Genomic DNA, 19,046 nt, shown 5'->3' with positions numbered 1-19,046 from the left:
ACTTTTTTGCTGATTTTGGTCTCCTGTAATTTTCATACTGTACTTGGTTTAATAAAAAGAACTGGGTTTTCCCCTCTTACTATGTTCTTCTAGTACAAGACAATCAGCAATTTTTCTCTTTTATCTATTTTAATAAGTTCCTGTTAAGCAGCACAGTGAATTTGGGGCTGTCTTGTGTATACATCCCAGAGTCATAATGGGAAACTTTTAGGATGTAAATACATAAGTTGTGATGGAAGGAACTGTCATCCTATCTGAAAAACTTGTTTCCCAGTAAGGTCTTTCCCCTTCAGTGTAACAGAATGACACAACAATGAAAACTTATTTTTCTTTTCAAGGGAAACCACAAAATGGGTGAACTACTAAGTCCAGGGTGGTTCTTCTATTTGATAAATACATCCAGAACTCTGTACAGTAAATAAAATTTTCATGCACTTTAAGTATCTTTAAATGACTTTTAGGCAAATAAACCATTTGCTATATTGATGGTGTATAAGAATCACCCTCTCCTTTTAATGGCCATAGGGATCTCTTCCCTAGTTTCCAAAGGAATCTTGAAGACGCAGGTACTTTCTTAAAAAGTTTTCTGCACATCATACTAAATAACATGCATTTCAACAACATTCTTCTTAAAGTTAAGTATTACTCTTTAAAATAGGAATGTTAACCACTGAGAAAAGTCCACACAACTATTCCCGTTACACTGCTTCATTTGTTCATTGGAAGTATAAAAGAAGTCAAATAACATAAGATTCAACAAGTTAGTTAATCCATTGGCTATGGCATGATAACAACAAATGTTCCAAGGCCTACATTTATTTAACAGCCTTCAGTCATAATGTAGATCCAAACCATTTGGCAAGGCCCACAGGGATGCTGCTTCTTTGGTTGGTGTGATGGTCCAGCTGGACGTGCATATGGGGAAGGCCTGATCAGCTAGGTACATTCTGAGAAGTCTGAATGTTGATAGCTGCTGCCTGGGAACTAGATCCTGGAGGATGCAGAACTAAGTACTGTAGCTGCTCCTGCATTGTTGGAAGCCTTTTGTGCCTCACCAATAGATGGCGCTGGCTTTCTGCCGATGTTTCAGCAAACAGAGCTGTTGTGCACATATACTATGCATGTCACAGACTGCTCTTGGGGTATGCAAATGAGATACTGGAGGGTGCACCAATCAGGAAGCAGCACGAGTCTCCTGGGCATATTTAAGCAGTGCACTTTTCTTCCTCAGCAGTCCCCTGCTCAAGAGTACTGTACAATAAAGGTTGTTGGCTGAAGAATCCTGTTGCCAAGCGTCGTTCTTGCTGGTGAGATGTAGGGTGCGTGACAAGTGGTGCTGAAAATCCCAGGAAGCCTTTACATCGCTAGTCCCAAGGGGAACCTTCAGTCCATTGAAGTGGAATCAGAACTGCGAAAAGGTAAATTAAATAGGTAAGCTCCAAGAGGCATGTCCCTTTTTGGATTCTCTCTGGCAGTAGAGGGGTTATTGCTTGCATTTGTGGTGACTGTTGTGACAATATCGCTTTGGAAGTTAGTTAGATTATGTTTGCGGGATCAGAAATGTGAGGCCATGATTAAGGCAGGATAGAAAGTTATCACGCAGCACCAAGAGGGCATGTCAGAGTGAAATTGGGAGCGCACAAGAAACAAAAATTAAAACAAGTAGGCTCCGAGAGGCATGTCTACAGCATGTCAGAAATGGAGCGGAATACAAAATGAAAGTGAAAGAAAACCGAAATGAGGAAAGACCGATGAAAGACCCCCCCCCCAGAAGGATTGCCGGGAGAGGAAACAATTCAGCCCCGGAAACGAATACATGTTCCTTGGAGAGGATACTCTGTATCCACTAAAAGAGCTAAAAGTTTTAGAGCTGGCAGATGAGTTAGAGGATAAATTGTTTGAGTCTAAAGAGAAAGATTAAGAGGAGGAGGCAGCAAAATATGAGGCAGAGCGATATCATCCAGGATGGAGGACTCCTGCAGCGAAACTGAAAATCTTAAAGCAGCTGCCACGGTGGCCTCTGCTTCTCCACCTTATTCAGAGAGGAAGTGCGAGTTCTCCTTTTGTTCACCGGAGACATGCCATGCCCTCAGGCAAATGTTTTCCGAGTTCGAGGAGGATAATGCTGTCTGTAGTTATCACACCCTCGATCCTAAAAAAGTTAAAGAGTTGGCAGAGTCAGTCCGAGCTTATAAAGTCACCGCTAATTATACCATGTCCAAGATAGAGAGGTTAACTACAATAGCAATGACCCCTACTGATTGGCAGTTTGTTACTAAAGCTTGTCTCCTAAGTATGAGACAATACATTGAGTGGAAAGCCTTTTGGCATGACTCTTGTCAGACCCAGGCTGGTGCCAATGCCGTCGCCCGATAGCCAGCTTGGAATTTTGAAATGTTGACAGGACAGGGACAGTGGGCAGTCAACCAAACAGCCTACCCCGAGGAAGTCTATGGCCAGATAGTGCTTTGTGCCGTGAAGGCATGGAAAGTCCTCACAAATAAGGGAGAAGTGTCAGGAAATCTAACAAAAGTTATTCATAGTCCAAGTGAACCCTTCTCAGATTTTGTGGCCCGAATGATGGAAGCAGCGGGCAAAATGTTCAGAGACCAAGAACAGGCTATGCCCTTGATAGAGCAACTGGTCTTTGAACAATGCACTAAGGAATGTCATAATGCCATTGTCCCCTGGAAGGCTAAAGGATTACAAGCCTGGATTAAAGCCTGTAGAGAGATCGGAGGACCCTTAACTAATGCAGGCTTAGCTGCTGCCATACTACAGGGGCAGCTGGGGCCTGGTCCTCCTAGGAGGAGTGTCACTTGTTTTCACTGTGGGAAGCCTGGTCATATGAAGAGAGAGTGTAGAAGTCAGAGCTCTGGCTTCAACCCTAAGAGTATTCCTGACCTGTGTCCTAAGTGTAAGAAAGGGAAGCATTGGGCTAATGAATGTAGATCAGTAAAAGATTTCACTGGGAGGCCCTTAGAAGTGTCAAAAAATGTACAGCGGGGTCCCCATCCTTGGGGCCCTCAAATATATGGGGTAACCAGCTCCCCAGTACTCTGGGCTCAGGAGAACCCCCACAGAGAGCCACTCCGGGTTCCACAGTATTGGACCTCGGCGCCACCACCAGAATTGTCCTAACTTTACAAATGGGAGTTCAGCCTATCCCGTCTGATTTTCATGGACCATTACCCACTAATACAATATGGCTGCTTGTGGGGTGCACATCTGCCACCGTTAAAGGATTAGTAGTACACCCTGGGGTGATTGATCAAGATTATGAAGGCCAACTAAAAATTATGTGCTCCTCCCAGTGGGGTTTGTTTACCATCTCCCCAGAGTATCAGATTGCACAATTGCTTATCTTCCCCAGTTGTCACACCCAATTTGCATCAAGCAGGTTGAGAAGGGAGAGCAAAGGCTTCGGTTCTTCAAGAACTGACTCAGCCTATCTCTTGGTGGACTTTAATAAATGACCAACCTTGAATTTAGAGATTGAAGGGAAACTTTTTGAAGAAATTTTGGACACAGGGGTAGACAAAAGCATCATATCTACTAAGTGGTGGCCTGCTAAGTGGCCAGTTATTCAATCTTTTAAGTTATGTATCTTACATACTGAGAAGTTGCCTACTGCAGTGTTATGGCAGAAAGGTCCTTTGCTGTGGATTCATCCACAGGCTTCCCCGGCCAAAACTATTGAATGGTGTCCCTTGGCCGTAGCCAAACTTGTTTTGCGGGGATTAAAGGTGTCATATCTACTAAGTGTTGGACTGCTAAGTGTCCAGTTATTCAATCTTACCATTCATTACAAGGCCTCGGCTATGAAGCCAGTCCTGCTAACAGCTCGAAATCATTAAAATGGAAAGCCCCTGAGGGACAGAAAGGGACTTTTACAAAATATGTCCTTCCACTACCGGTTAATCTATGGGGAAGAGACATTTTAACAGAACTAGTCCTTAAACTTATGAATAATTATTCCCTGCCTGCTCAAGGGATGATGACTGATATGGAGTATATCCCCGGAAGAGGCATCAGCAAACATCATCAAGGTCCTACAGACCCCATACAGCCCACCATAAAATTTGATCGAAGTGCTTTGGGTTTTTCTTAGGGGCCATTGAGGGGACTATGCCCATACCATGGCTAACAGAGGATGCTGTGTGGGTTCCTCAGTGGCCTCTTTCCTCTGAAAACTTAGAGGCTCTCCATCACTTGGTAAGAGAGCAATTACAGTTAGGACATTTGGAGCCTTCTAGCTCCCCTTGAAATACTCCAATTTTTGTTATAAGAAAGAAATCAGGCAAATGGAGACTCTTACATAATCTCAAACCTATTAATGCACAAATGCAACAGTTTATGTTTGTCCAACGAGGTCTCCCACTTCTGTCAGCTTTACCCAAGCTGTGGGAGATAATTATTATAGATTTTAAAGACTGTTTTTTCTCTGTCCCATTACATCCCAAAGATAAAGAGAAGTTTGCCTTTACTCTTCCTGTCATAAACCATGTAGAACCTGATAAAAGATACCAATGGAAAGTTCTCCCACAAGGAATGGCAAACAGTCCTACTATATGCCGGCTGTATGTACAACAAGCTTTAACCCCTATTAGAAGGCAATACTTGTCATTGACCATTTTTCATTATATGGATGACATTCTTTTGTGTGGCCCTAATGTTCAAGACTTAGAAGTAGCCTTTGATGATTTAGTTAAGTCCTTACAGCACATTGGGTTAACGATAGCTTCAGAGAAAGTTCAGCGATCACAGATGGGAAGGTTCTTAGGAGCCGTCGTTCACCCAGAATTTGATGTACCTCAAAAAATAAAAATCAGAAGAGATCATTTACAGACATTAAATGATTTCCAAAAGCTCCTAGGGGACATTAATTGGCTTAGGCCGTTCCTAAAGATTTCTACTGCTAAACTAAAACCCTTGTTGGATATTCTTGAAAGAGATAAACAGTTAACATCCCCACAATCTCTGACCACCGGGGCTGTGGCAGCCTTACAGAAGGTAGAGAAATCCTTGGCTGAAGCTCAGATAGTCATAATACACCCTGGTAAACCTTTTGAGCTGTCTCTTACAGACTGAGAAGTTGCCTACTGCAGTGTTATGGCAGAAAGGTCCTTTGCTGTGGACTCATCCACAGGCTTCCCCGGCCAAAACTATTTAATGGTATCTCTCGGCCGTAGCAAAACTTGCCTTGAGTGGATTAAAGGCTACTGTTACTCATTTTGGTACCTATCCAGAAAAAATAATTATTCCATATACTGCAGAAAAGTTACAGAATTTGGCTGTTGTTGATGATGATTGGGCCATACTTGTATGTGCCTTTTCTGGGACATTTGACAATCATTACCCTAAAAACCCAATTTTGACCTTTGCACGCTATCAGCCTCTCGTGTTTCCCCGTGTGACAAGTGCAGTTCCTCTTACAAAAGGTGACATAGTATATACTGATGGCTCTAAAACAGGGATAGGCACATATGTGCATAAAGGCAAAGTAGTAACCAAACAGTTTGGCCAAAATTCCCCTCAGTTGGATGAATGTCAAGTTGTTCTAGAAGTTTTAAATGCTTTCCCTGGTCCGGTTAATATAGTCTCAGACTCCTCTTATGTAGTTAATGCAATTAATTCCCTGGAGGTAGCTGGTCTAATTAAAACTGGGAGCACAGTTGCTTCCATATTTATGCAAATTCAGCAGAAGCTGTTATCCAGACATTCTCCTTGCTACACCACGCACATTTGTGCCCACTCAGGCCTACCTGGTCCAATGTCACAAGGTAATAATTTAGCAGATCTTGCCACCTGAGCTACTGCATTTGCAGTCCTGACCCCTGTGGAGGCCGCTACCCAGTTCCATTCTCTGTTTCATGTGACAGCTGAAACCTTAAGTAGGCGTTTCTCCATCACCAGAAAAGACAACAGAGACATAGTTCTCCACTGTGGAAACTGCAGTGTCTTTGCCACCACCCAACATGTAGGGGTATACCCACGAGGCATTCAGCCTCTCCAAGTTTAGCAAATGGATGTCACCCATGTTCCCTCCTTCGGAAAATTAAAATATGTATATGTGTCCATTGATACCAGTTCAGGAGTCATTTTTGCTTCTCCTTTATAGCGAGAAAAGGCTTCTCATGTTATTACTCATTGTCTTGAAGCATGGAGTGCATGGGCCATACCTAAAGTGTTAAAAACAGATAATGGTCCTGCCTATACTTCAGCAAAATTTAAGCAATTTTGCCATCACATGGGCGTTTCACTCCTGACAGGTTTGCCTTATAATCCTCAGGGTCAAGGCACCATTGAAAGAGCTCATTGCACCCTGAAGGTATATTTAAACAAACAAAAAGGGGGAAATGAAGAGGTGCCCCCTACACCCAAAATAGCCATTTCTACTCTACTTCTTACCTTAAATTTTTAAAATTTGGATGCTCATGGCCATTCAGCTGCCGAGCGCCATGGACAATGGCCTGTTCCACCTAAAGAGTTAGTAAAATGGAAAGATGTCCTCACTGGAGATTGCAAAGGCCTGGATCCTATTTTAATATGATCCAGGGGAGCTTTTTGTGTGTTTCCACAGGAAGAAGAAAGCCCAATTTGGATCCCAGAACGTCTAACACGTCGAGTGCTACCATAACAAAATGCTGCTCTACATGCTTTTGATGAGCCTGTCCTGCATGACGATTCAAGCAGAACCGAGTTGGGAGATTCTGTTGGTGTTTCCAAAACCAATGCACATTCGCCATTATGCAAAACTATTTCCTTTTTGTTTGGCACCAATAAAACCTTTGATGTACCTTACTTGCCCTAAGACACCGAGATAGCAGGGTTAGTGGAAAATAGAACTTTTGCCTTATTAGCTAGTTTTTGGCATGCTTTTGTGCGGATGGACTGTGTTTCTGCTCTAGATGGTGTGCAAACTCCGTACTCAACAACAAGGTGACAAAGTGGTCATAGCACAAGCTCTTGCTGCACTCGAAATGGGCACCTCTCCCTCTGTTTGGCTTAGTATGCTTAAGGAGAAGTGATGGGTCTGTGTCTGGATAGCCCTTGCACCCTGAGACTTTGAGACATTGCACCAGGAATGGGTGTCCTACACATAGGCAGCCTTTGCACCCTGCAGGGCTCGTTCCCATTGTACGCAGGAGGGTGCTTTACCCAAAATTATTGCTGATCATTGTCTTGAACGCTAAAGGTCCAACAACAGCCTGATGGTTGATCGGCCACGTTTTATTTAAGATAAAAGAAAGAAATGTTGGAAGCCATTTGTGCCTCTCCAATAGATGGCGCCGGCTTTCTGCTGATGTTTCAGCAAACAGAGCTGTTGTGCTCATATACCATGAATGTCACAGCCCGCTCTCGGGGTATGCTAATGAGATACTGGAGGGCGCGCCAATCAGAAAGCGGCATGTGTCTCCTGGGCATATTTAAGCAGTGCACATTTCTTCCTCGGCAGTCCCCTGCTCAAGAGTGCTGTACAATAATGGTTGTTTGCAGAAGAATCCTGTTGCCGTGTGTCATTCTTGCTGGCAAGACGTAGGGCAGGCGATACTGCATCACTGCCAAATGCAGAGAGGTCCCGGGGTTTAAGAGAGGGTGACTAGCAGCAGAGACCAAAGGGTACAAGGGTTGACCCAGGAGTGAGCCAGATAGTCACTGTAAAGAAGTGTATCCCAGGAGGAAGCACACCTTGGAGGAATCTTGGAAGATGCTGTAGATGTACCTTTGGACTAATCTGGGTAAAGCTGGTGCACAGGTCGAACAAAAGGAACATGAGGGTCAAGGGGAACTTGGTCGGTAGGGCAGAGAAAAGGTGTTCCTGAGATTGGGGATGCCAGGGTATCTGTTTTCTGCCCAGTTGCTTTAGGTCTGTAATCTTGTTTTTTGGTGTAAGGGTTGGTCTGGGACAGCAGAGTGGAGCATGAAGACCGCTGTAATGTCGAAAGTTTAAGATTTGTCATAGAAGAGTCTTGATCAGTATTGGGTATGGGATTGGATGACAGGAGATTCTTTTCGTTGGCCTTCTGAGTATCCTCTTTACCATCACCAGGAACGACTGTTCCAAGAGCTATTTCCTCCTTGCTCTTCTCTCTGCTTTCATGTACATTGCAGATCACATGTAGGGGTGAAGGAAGGAGAAAGCATGCTCATGATGGAGGCAGCAGGAGCAGGGGAAGAGGAATTTTCTCGGTGCATGGGTGCTGGTGACTCTCACATTAACTGTTGCCTGTTTCTGAGCCCAACTCTGGTTCTGTCCACTTGCGGTTTGCTAAAACCAGGCTGGTAGGAGGGTGCTGTCTGTACAGGAAGGTCAGGTGGTAGAGCCAGCCCCTCCCAAGCAACTTTCTGCATTCTAGCTGACTCATCTGGGCTGAGACAGGACTCATGGGCTTGCACATGCCTTGGAATGGATATTCAAGTAGTTGCTGGGGTCCTGATTGGTGATGATATCCTTGGATGAAGGTAGTCTGTTGAGGCTGCTTGAGTTTGAAACACGTGTAGGATGTTTTGGGAGAAAGACTGGCCCGGAATCTCAGCAGGGGCTAACAAGTGACTGACTTTGGGCTGGGTAGGCAAAGTCTCACTTGCCTTTGCTAGTTTGTTGAATGCAGTCGTATCACCATCATTCTTCAGCTGTTGATTGCTAATCACAGCATTCAGAGTCTCCTAAATGTTCTGCCATGAAGGGAGTTGAATTCTTCATATTCTGTTCCACCTTCAAGCCTTTCAGCCCAGCTTCTACCTCTTCCACTGAAAGTAAAATCCCTGAATGTGAGCTCTTTTTAAGTTTTTCTTCATTTGTAGAAAGGCTAGAAAGAAGAGGTTTAAAATCCACTTTGGCTTTCTGTAGCATTCCTTTTTTAATGTTGTTTTTTAAAAAATTTAACTTTATGTCTATGAGTACACTGTAGCTGTCTTCAGACACTAGAAGAAGGCAGTGCATCCCATTACCGATGGTTTTGAGACACCATGTGGTTCCTGGGAATTGAACTCAGGACCTCTCGAGGAGCAGAGTTCTCTTAACCACTGAACCATTCCTCCAGCACTTCTGTAGCATTTCTAAAATGTCTATTTTATTTTTAGCATGGTCTTCTGATGGCATGGGAGCAAAATAAGTCCCTGAGTTCTGTCCAGGAGAGAAGACAGCTTGCTCTAAACCTACAAGCCTCTCAAGTTCTTCAAGGGGTGTTAGTCCAAGGCTGCTGGATTTTTTTCTCTGACCAGCTTGGGTTAGAGACCCACCTACTGAAGTGGCTGGCAGAGACTGTTCCTTCTCTCAGAACATCTATCATTGAAGACATGCATGGCACCTTATCAAGGTTAACAAATTTATTATAATCAAATTTGCCTGGAGACTGCTCTGGTAGGATTACATCCCTTGGAACTTCCAGGTCAGCAGGGGGCTCCTGGGCCAGAATGACTTCCACTTAATCCTCTTCAGCCACCCCTCCATTGCACTCCACTATGCCTTTTTTCACAGAGGCAGTCCATTGTTCTTTTAGTCCTTTGTGATCCTCCTCTACAATCTTATCATCAAAGCCAGTCAAATCTATGGTTTCATACTGACAGCTGAAAACCATTCTGGTTCTTTCTCAGTGTACGAATCATTTCTTCTGTGCTCACCAAAGACACGCTTACTATCTCTAAACTCCCTCCTGAAACACTTGTCCTTGTCTCGGTCTCTCAAGTCTTGCAGGTCCTTACCACTAAGATGCTGATCCTTCTCAAAGATGTAGCAGAAATTATCCTTGTCAACCCTTCGTCCACCAAGGAGACGAAGCTCAGCACTGTCTTTCTCCAATGGACTGCCAGAGTGTTGGGAGCCAACAGCATTTGTCACATGGCAGCCACCTGCAAAGCTTTGTCTCTGTGGGCTGAGAACAACATCTAAGTCATCTTCTTTCTCTCTCTCTCTCTCTCCCCCTCCCTCCTTCCCCCCCTCTGTCTCCTGCATCTGCTATTCTTCTCAGAAGGAGAGGTTGATCTGATTCTGGCTCTTCAGGCTTTCCCGCTGTTGAGCTTTGCCCTGAAGCTGGGTCCCAGACACCATCACTGACATATTTTCAGAGGCATGGTAGCTTCTGTTTAGAGGATGAATGGTCTTTTATATCCAAGAGTCCCTCTTTTGTATAGCAATGGGGGAATTTGGAGGGGTACAGTTTCTTCAGGTCAAGGAAGGCATCTCTATTTTCTGTTTCATCCCCAATTCTCTTTTTCCTTGGTGGTGGTGAAGTTTCCTGGAGTACAGGTAGGACTGGTTGGGCTGCGGGTCCAGTAATTCAGGCTGCTACAAAGTGCCTGTCACTGGTCAGTGGATGGCACCAACTGCCTCTTATTATCCTCCTGTAAGGGACTGGGGAACCGGAAAGAGTTCACCTCTCAGCAGGCCACACTTGTGGCCATGTGAGGGGCCTCCACGGGGAGGGAGTGCCAGTGCTGGCCTCCTCTGGGAAACCCAGGTCCCCTCACCCAGATCCAGGACTACAGGCTCTTTCAGAAGAAGGGCAGGGACAGTACTCATGGAGGTGACAGACCTCAGGGAGCAGGGAGCAGGTCAACAGGTAGGCTGCCTAGAGCTGGCATCTGCTGTCTGCCCTCTGCCCGTGCGCCTCCTGCCTCTGCTGCCCCCTGCGCACACCCTGCCACCTGATCTGCCACCTGCTCCCTGACCTCACAGGCAGGCCTGGCCCTGCACTGGCCACCCTCTTGCTCTGAGTGGGCGGGGCCGGCTCTGCACCTGCTCCATGCTGTCCCTGGCTTGGGCTTGGCGGGGAATCCCCCCCACTCAGGCTGGCTCTCCTTAGACACAGTAACCTGCTCTGTACAAAGTTCTTAATTGTTTACAAAAGAGCACAAGTGATTGTCTAAGATTTTACCGTTTTTCTTGGGTCAGGTGTAACAGAATTACCATTCTTTTAGTCGGCTATCTCACACTGACAGGACGTTGCCCAGGGAAATGCTGTCCAGGGCTACTTGTGCTGGACACTTGGAAGTTTATCTGAAGCTCTCCATCCAGGAATTGAGTCTACTAGAGTGCACTCGTCTTACTGATTAGCCTAGTTATTTGCCATTTTTCCTGAATTACTCTGTTTTCTTCTCTGTGTCTTTTAGGTCAGTGTGTACCACTTTGTGTAAATGATCTTGTAACTTTACACTGTTGTATGGTAACTAATGCATATTTGTTCAGTTTTTAAAGAGTAGGATTCGCTTTGAAGATTAATTTCTGTGTTGTCTCAAGTTTTAAAATACAACTTTTCAAAGTTAATATGCTTAAATATATAAGTTCATTCCCTTAACCCCAACTGAAAACTAACATTCAAAATGAGGGGTGGGGTGGGTCACTGTTTTTAACAATCAATCACTGCTAATAAATTCCAATGCCTACATATTCATATAAAGTCAAACATACAGTCTTCAATGGCTTTTGAAGTGGAAAGACAAAAGCCTTTAATATGGGTTTGGATTTTGTCTCTCTCTGCTGGTTGTATGACCTTGACTAAGCTTTTCTTTTATATATATTTTTGATTTATACAAGAGACTAAATCAAGCACATAAAAATACTCCTTATAATTTCATATGCAAATCACTCTGTAAATATAAATACACAGAATGGTGCTTTCCTTAGTGAATATTTAGTGTTCAAATTTGAGCTACTCCTATGACACACCCATTCTTATTCAGACCCTCAAGCAGATTGTTTCTATTCCAGCCAGGCGAAAATCTGTTTCCAGGTGATGAACAAAAGAAAATGTTATTTGACACAGTGGATATCTGTGCCAAGTGGGAGGGAGGTGAGCAGTTGGAAGAGGGACAACTGAGGAAGGGAGGGAGTGAGATTCTCCAGGGTATGGGAAAATATAGGAATGTGCCTCTGAGTGTAGGTATTCTTTATTTTTACAGAGTATGTTATTGGAGTTCCTACAACACCCCTTCTTTAATTCATCTTTAACATTTCTCTGTTCCATTAACCTTAGCATCTCATATAATCGTATATCTTTGTTTGCCCATCTACAGGAGTAATGCCATCTCTACCTGAACCAGAGCAAGCTGTTGAACTACTGCAAGTCAAAAGACATTCATTGTTCTAGTTGCCTACTGTGTTCTTGGTTCTCAACCATCTAAGCAATGGTAAGAAGGACAGTAGAGAATTTACTTCAATCACTAGTATTGGCGAAATCTTTTCAGTACCATAAACTCGATTTTCAGAAGCTCATTTCGAACTTGCACAGAGATGATAGAACTTGCATTTTCTAGGAGATCTCAGTGGTGGAAATATTGCTTGTTCTTTGATGACCCCTGATTTTCAGTAGGCACCATATGAGTTCAGAAGCCTCCTAAAGTTTTTCAACGTTTGAAACTAAAGATTTCTGCCTTCTCTTCCAGGGTATATCCAAGTACCCCAGTTTTTTTGAATGATCCAGTTCTTTGTGACATGGCAAAAAAACATCATCGAAGCCCAGCTCAGATTGCCCTTCACTACCATCTTTAATGTGGAATTGTGGTTCTTGCCCAGAGTTACAAAGAAAATGAGATAAAAGAGAACTTACAGGTGAGCAGGGAGGCTGTGGACATCTGGGCTTCTATACACTATCTCACTGTCTCACCACTATTTTCTTCTTTGAAATCTCTCAGGGCTTTTTTGTTTTCTGAGTCAATCTCTCTAGCATTTCCTAAACATGTGAAATTTTATTCACATTCAGAAGTGAATGAATGAAACACAAAAATCAAGTTAACTTGATAGAATTAGATTTAGAGACCACAGAGATTTAGGATACAACATTAAGTCAGACATGCACTGCACTGTGAACAGATCCTTTGCAATGGATCTCCTCATTGTTTGCTGGAATGAGAATGTAAGTCTGGATAGTTACTTTGATATGATAATCATTGTTACTTTATTTTGTACTTGGCCTGCATAGTTACATATTTTAGTTTGTTTTATTTTTGCCTATTAATTTAAGTTTATGTGTATAAATATTTTGGCTGCACATATGTCTGTGTACATGTGCATGCCTGGTGCTAGCAGAAGCCAGAAAATAGTATCATATGCCCTAGAACTAGAGTTGTGGTTGGTGGTGAGCTGTCCTGTAGGTACTGAGAATTGAACTTGCCCAGAAAAAGCAGCTAGTACTCTTAGCTACTGAGCCATCTCTCCAGGTCTGCGCTCATACATTTTACACTTGATCTTAGCCAATAGGCTGAGAAGTGATGTGCTCACACATTTTAATCTAAATATTTTTATTTCAAGTAGCTTCACTGGCTAAGTGCATATTCTTTTCTTGAAGCCTTGCCTGTGCAGATGATCTTTTATTTTCAACAACAAGAACTTTTTTGTACTGTTACCTAAAGTAGTTCCAAAATGAATGAGTCCCAACATAGAGCTTTAACACAAAGTCTTATTTGGGTTATTAGTCTATGATTTAAAATTCTTCTTCAGTTTGGCCTGAACTCTGAGTCATCTCTAGCCTGAGTTCACTCAAATGTGTTCATGGAACTGTTGCATATGTTTGCAAAATGATGAGTTCCACCGTGAAGTCCAGGATTCAGTTTGTCTCTTAACTGATGTTCTTCAGCTTAAAAAAGTTTTCATTCACTAGCCCATTGGCATAGGCTTTAGCTTCTCATGTTTTCCTTTTCACAGCACTGAATAGAAATCTGAAAAGACTTTAAAATTTTGTAGTCCAGTTCCTCATGAATGGTCAGCAGCAGCTGTGAATGGAAGTCCAGGTGTCTAACAGTTGTTTAGTCCCACAAGGCAAGCAAGTGAAGAAGAGAGTTAACTACGCTTTTCATTCATACTTTGAAGACATCATTTTCCAGTTTTGGGTAGCTGACTAATAAATTAGTTCTTCAGTGAAAAATGTTTAATAAGACTGTGAATCTACAGGTACTATGTTTTTTCCGTGTCATACTCTTGTAGCTGTGTACTGACCAGGGCCTGGTATGCTAGAGAGAATATCACGAGAAGAAAACAAGTCAAGGGGGACCTAAGGAACCTGCTCCTGAAGGCTGGTGTGATTCTTAGTGTTTTATTACAATATAAGGGACTGTCAATCATAGTATAAACAGCGCTTGGTTATTCTCAGCTCTAGGGAACAGAGTCAGGAGGATCTCTGATCTACACAGTGAGGTGCCGACCAGTTAGGGGTTGTTTAGTTAGACCCATCATAAATGAAGACCAAAATAAATCATAGGATAAGTTAAACAGGATATCGAACCACAAACAACCAAAAACACTTTTTACTTCTTTTTTAGTAACAACAGTGCCAACTGGAACATTAATGTGGATATTAATAGATATTTTAGAAATTAATATTCTTTGAACAGAGCTTGAGAGCATGAGAAGAGTGATAATTGAGAGAGAAGTGCAGGTTCTTTATGTACCTCATCTCCTTGTAAACTGTGCTCAGATGCAAGTGTTAAGTTCTAGTGTTATCCTCCTTAGACTGTTTGATTATTGTCCTCGCAGGTGTCCTTATTTTGCTTGCTGTTCCTCATATAACAAATCAGAATAATCTTTTGAGAAAGAACTTGGTTTGAACCTTTTGTTCTCAACATCCTCAAATGGCTCTGGATTGCATGCAGAACTGAATCTAACCTCCTTCTCCCTGCCGTCAGAGCAGCTGCCAACTTAACCTTAGCCTTCCCCGTGACTCTAACTACTGGGCTTCAGGATCCAACCCAGACAGATGTGCTGGACACCTCTTCTGATTGATGGTAGTTGTTCTTCTATTACTGTTCTTTAATTGAGAGAATTTCTCCTGGTTCCTAAAATAGAAGCAGGTCTCTCTATTCCTGTTGTTTGACTCTTTTATTTGGTATTAAGTTAAATATTTTTCCTTTACTCTTTTGTGTTTATTATGATACACTTTTTACTTGTCAATTATTCCCATTCGACTTTTTGGCTCTTCCTAACTACAGGGTAGAGATTATATTAGCTTTATTCATAATTTTATCTCTAGTACTTAGAACTGTGCCTGGAACCTTATAAACTCTTTGTATAAATTGTCAACTAAGTGAATACTGTAGTTAATTTGAACATTTGATTTCTTCAGTCCAGGTCCTGCCTGCTACTGTTTGCTGTTTGCACGATTCTGGACTTGTCAGTGATTTCTGGTGCTTCATTTCATTCAACTGTATATGATGACTATAGTATTACCCACTTCGTAGCATTACAGTGGTTAATTGAGTTAATGCATGCTAAAGAACATAGGTCTGAGTTTTCTATGTTTGCTTAGAGGCCAGAGGTCTGTTCGATGTCTTCTAGTTGCTTTTTTCCTTAGTTCTTGTGTCGAAATTTCTCACTGAACATGGAGCTTGCCATTTTGGCTGGACTGGATGACTCCTAGAATCTGTCTCTTTTGAGTCAAAGTGTTGGAGTTAGAGAGGAAGGTTTAGCACTGCACAGATCTTATGTGGATACGGATCTGAACCCAGGTCCTCATGCTTGGGGAGGAGGCACTTTACCTACAGAGCATCTGCCTGATCCTTACCAACCAACCAACAAACAAAGCAAACTGTAAAAATTATGTTTTTCCTTCTTTCTTCCTTTCTTGTAGAGGCAGAGTTTTTCTTTGAATCCCCAGATTTTTCTGAGTAGCCCATAGATCAGTTTGGTTTCAAAGTGGTCTGCCTACCTACCTCTCTCCAGAGTGCTGAGATTAAAGGTGTGTTGCCATTGCTCATCTTCTTACAACATTTTGATTTGTCATTAGATCAAAAAGTAATTGTTCTTATTTGGTTTATTTTTTGAGTGAAATTTTGTTGTCTATCAAAATTTATTTGACTTTAGAAGTAGTTTGTCTGTGTGTCTAGAATAAAATAAAAATAAATTGCTGAGAATGAGAAAGCCACCTGAATGGCTTTCCTAGGTTTTGCTTTGATGCTCTACTGAAAATATGATTGTGATAATGGAAGAACTTACTGGGGCTTTTTGCTATATTTCAGGGCCGTCTATTTTTTGAAGTGTTCAGGAAGGAGAGTCATCTTGTTATCTTTAGTGTGATGTTTTCTACCATTTTGTACAAGGAGTTTTTTTTCTATATGTTGCATTTTACTTCTCAAGTTGGAGCACAAAGCAACCTAGAAATATTCAACATAGGCATTTTTGCTTTCTTTTTCCGAATCTGTTGTTTCTTCCTTTATCATTTATGAAAATGAAACTATATCTTTGTAATAATAAAAACTGTGAAGTAATGAGTCGAGTTATTCTCACAATCTTAAGACTCTGTTTATGGTAATTATATTTTGGTAATACTAGGTATTTTTACTTAGCATTTGTTCTTGACAAAATGGCTTTTTGTAATTCCTCTTATACCTTCATCTCAACTTTAAGTCATAAGATTCTAAGCCTTGTGCCTGACACTTAAAAATGAACATGAAACACTGCTTGTGTTTTTAACATTTATTCCAAAATTTAATCATTATTGGTAAATTACTCCATATGGACTACATTCAAGGACACTTTGCTAAGTGATTTTGCATCTAATATTTACAAGCACCACTTAAATTAGACACACTGAGAAAGAAACATATTTGTAGAGATAATAGTATTTGGTTAGGTCACATGGTACATAAGAAACAGTGATTTTTTACTTACTTCCCTTAGATTCATGACCCAGGTCCTGGCTCTTCTGTGAGCTACATTTTAAAAGGACAAAGATTTCCATTTTTTGCCATATGTTTTTACATGTATGTTCCTCCAAATTACTTGCTGTTTTTCATCATTTGTGTCTAAAAAGATGTTGTCTGAGTCCTGGAAGCTGTAGTCACTGCTGTTTTCAGGATGCTGGGATTTGGACTGCAGGCCTCATGATTGCATAGCAAGTTTGTTTTACCCTGGGGACTATCTGTCTGGTCACCAGAACTGTAGCTTATAAAGAGTTTAGTATAGATTTAAACATGAATATTAAAGGAGGAGAAACACACTTGCAAGCATGACAGACATGAGAGGAGGAGAGGTAGATGTGAGAAAGGGAGCTAAGTAAACCAAAGACAAAAGTGGGTCTGGGCCAAAAAGTGATGATGTGAAAAAAAATATACATTTACACTAATTTACTCTGTATGTGTGTGTGTATGTATTAGTGTGTATATATGGAAGTTAGAGGACAGTGAGTGGGGAGGTCATACTCCTACCACATATGTTCTGTTGATAAAACTTAGATACTAATTTTTGATGGCAAGTGCTTTAACGAACTTTAAAAAAAATACGTTTATTAGTTTTGTGTGTGGGGGTGGAGTTGTATATATGTATGTTGTAAAAATTATTTTATCTCAACTTGGGATTTCAAATCTGCCTTTGACCATTTACTTTCAAGATAAAAGACACACACAACCTTCATATTTACAATAAGCCTTAATTAGCACAAGAGCTTGACAGATATTGATCCTCTGACTATTATGTCTATTTTCCAGCCAATAATCTCACTATATAATTTCCGTTGTTTTCTCTGAGCTGCTCTTAACTCCAATTAACCAGTCCACATGGTTATTATTTCATGAATAACATAACCTACAGTGGCATCCTCCTCCCTTCATCTTCCTCACCCCTTGTGGTTCTTCTCTGATGCTGGAAGTCACAGCTAAGAGATAGACTGCTGACAGATGTCTCAGTCTGCAGGAGGTTTGGGTCACTTTGAACCAAGATATGCTATTATTAGGGAAACAGCAGCTGGCAAGAACTAGAAACTGCACGTTTTTATTCCGTTTCGCCTTTAAAAGTTGAATCTCTGAATAAACTGTGCATTGGCTGGCTGGGCTGTGTACACCCCATGTCCAGGTTCATGGGAACCTCAGTTGGGTCCTCATTATACCAGATTGTAGCCGTGAATTAGTTAAACTGCTTTGGCTTCTGTAGTGCAGTCATGGTACCCACCCAAGATCTGTGGATTTGCGAGTGAAACTCACATGTGCTCTCACTTGCCCGAGCTCGCATACGCACCAACTAATTCTAATATGTCTTGATTAAGCTCAATGGCTGGACAATTCTTATCCTCCCAACAGCCAGCATACATTTCCCTCTGGTATCCCTGGTCAAACACCTTTTAAATCTGTATTATCTTCTGCGAAAACCCCCACTCCTCCAATAGGGTCCTGTTCCCTTCTACCTACATTGTAGGATGCTCTCTTTCCTACAGCTCCTGAATCCAGTTCTTCTAACTCCGGGTCATGGTGATTCTCTTCTTCCTCCACTCTCTCCAAGTCCCTTTCCCTGTCTTTCTGTCTTTCTGCCAGCCATTGGGCCATTGGCTGCAAGGCAACTCTTATCAGTTGAAGCCCTCAGGAACCCTCAGATCTGGAAGCATGGCTTTCTGGGAGCCAAAATAAGACAATTTACAACACTAGGCATTTACACTTTACAAATTCATTCTTGATATTTAATAAGCAATTTTCTTTAAAAATATAGAAATTTGATTCTCAGTACTAGAAGGGAAAAAAATAAAGATATGGCAGATATTTTGCCTGTGGTCTTTGTTCTATGTTACTGGCCACAACTTAGTCACATGAATATTGTTGAATTAAGCAGCACCTAGGAAATATAATTTACAGTTGCCAACTCTGTACCCTATTAAAGATGTAGGAAATGTGAAGAAAAGAAAAAATAACAGGACAGACAGTCTCAGTATCAGGCCTGTGGGTTTGTACTCCATTTATTTAACCATTCCTGAGTGCCAAACATGCCTTTGTAAATTCCTTTTGTGTAATTTTTATAAATTGCTTTTGTAAATTACACTCCTCAAAAAGTGAAGTTTCCTATCCTAATCTGAGTGTCTGTTTGACTGAGCTGTAACACATGGAAAAGAGTTTTCTCTCCAGGACCCTTCATCAGAATCTTTTTTCACTGTACTTTGGACTGGCCTGTAAGTCAGGCTCATGTCATCAGCAAAGCTTCCTGCTGCTGCGTCTGCCACTGGCATAGGTGCTGCCATGATAGCAGATGAGACCCAAAACCCTGGCTACCAGTCTTGTATTATCCACCCAAACCTTCCTGTTTCCCTTATAAGAGCGGTTAGAACTTTGTCCATTTCCTTCCAGACCAGAGA

General features: G+C 41.9%; 1 pseudogene across 1 annotated transcript; it reads right to left on the bottom strand.

Moving 5' to 3' along the window:
- Positions 1-833: 833 nt before the first annotated feature.
- On the bottom strand, positions 834-18,932 carry LOC308416152 (eukaryotic translation initiation factor 4E transporter-like; annotated as a pseudogene). Its single transcript has 4 exons — positions 18,851-18,932; positions 9,053-10,267; positions 7,564-8,848; positions 834-1,034 (listed from the first exon to the last, which is right to left on the bottom strand). The product of its transcript is annotated as a eukaryotic translation initiation factor 4E transporter-like (transcript).
- Between the last annotated feature and the right edge of the window lie 114 nt (positions 18,933-19,046).

Source organism: Micromys minutus, assembly GCF_963924665.1.
Source record: "Micromys minutus genome assembly, contig: SCAFFOLD_202, whole genome shotgun sequence".
In the NCBI taxonomy this organism is placed as follows: domain Eukaryota; kingdom Metazoa; phylum Chordata; class Mammalia; order Rodentia; family Muridae; genus Micromys; species Micromys minutus.
This window is presented reverse-complemented; position numbering and strand designations above follow the sequence as displayed.